The following is a 1,768-nucleotide window of genomic DNA, read 5'->3' on the forward strand; positions in this document are numbered from 1 at the left end:
CGCCAGTCAAACTCTTTCAAGGTCCAGGTCTTTAAGAAAACGACCGTCCCAACAATTTGCACTTTCGTCTTCTTGAGTATGTTCCGATCCCTCCATATTTTGTTTAGCCGGCTCATAGCGAATTTGGCCATTCCGATGCATCGCCTTATTTCGGTTTTCGATCCATCCCTATTCGAATTAATCGATCCGAGGTACACGATAGTCTTGACGATGTCGTATACCGATGGCGTAAAACACTAATCGATTTATTTTCAAATATGACTCTTTTATGATTATTAGTAACCCTAAACTATATACGTATATAATATGTTTAACATAAGGCTATTAAAAAGCGCCTGACTTCTAAAATAGGAATATTCTTTTCCGTTGTTCAGGCGTTTCAATTTGAACGAAGAAGCGAATGCTTAGGAATCCTTTGCGCGGAGAACAAAAAAGTTTTAAAAATACCGTACTCGGATTTCAAAGCGGATTTTTGGGAGCATCGGTTAGCCTGCTTAGTCTTTATATTAAGTCCAAATTAGCAGCGTTCAATGATACGCTTTTAAAAATTGTACGAAAGTCATAATCCTATCAATGTGGTGAGAGCCAGGTGGCTTACCAATGAGATAAAGATACTTATGGGAAAGCATATAAAAGAGAAAATAGTCCGCAAATAAGACATCCCACAAAGTCTCCGCAGCCGCTACAATTTTCTGGGTAGAGATGTAAAGAAACACCACATTCACAATTCCGTTAACAGTCTTGTAAGTATCAAAATGTAAGTAATAGTGTGATGTTGGTAAAAGTTATGATGAAGGCTCATGCTTATTTTAGAAAAGCTGGCTAGTTTAATTAATTTTTTCTTCATTGTGTAAGCAGACGAGTCTATGTCCATACGTCATATATTTATAGACGTAAGTGTATAGTGTGTACAATATAAGTTTTAATGGACATACATATTATTTATTACTGGTATTATTATTATTTTTTAAATATAAGGAAAAGATATTTATCTTTCTGGTTTACTATATCTGTAACCTATTTGTTTGTACGTTTTTCATATCTTTATTTTGTTCAGTGGCGTAACTGTAAGGTGACGCATAAGACTGACGAAATCACAGTCTAATAAAATAGTTAGTACGATGAAATGCATGCCGTAGCTCCCGTGTCCACTATAACATTATCATTAACAAAATTTAGTAAAAATTATAAGTTTTATAAAAAATATTTAAAATCAATCAAAGTTAAATGCAATAAAGATCATATAGGGGTATATAATTTTACTATTAACATGTTAATACCTAGTAATACCTGTGATTTTGATAATTAAATTTAATATAAATTTCACTAAAGTACACACAATAATATTATTACCGCAAGGCCACTACTTCATTGCTTTATTAAAATATTACAACGTAACGAAATTTAAATAGTGCCTTTTGATGAAATAGTTTTGTGTACAGTAAAGAATAAAATAAATTAATATTGAATAATATGTGAATATCGATTCTCAAAGCTTTTGAACGCAGCGTAGAACGGAAAATTATGAATTTCGTTCGGAAATAAATTTAAACCCATTTCGAATGTCAAATTAGTTCTGTCGTTTTGGAACTTTTTTGTTTTAAATCCCTCAGAAACCATTTATTTTATATGATTTGGTAGACTTTAGCATAATGTAGTGTGTAAAATATATTTATTAATAATTATTTACAAAATATTTTTTTCTGAGCATGCGCACTCAGATTTTGATTGACGTAGAAAGTGACGCACACGATTTCTGAACGATTTT

This window comes from Bombyx mori, chromosome 11 (assembly GCF_030269925.1).
Source record: "Bombyx mori chromosome 11, ASM3026992v2".
Lineage (NCBI taxonomy): Eukaryota > Metazoa > Arthropoda > Insecta > Lepidoptera > Bombycidae > Bombyx > Bombyx mori.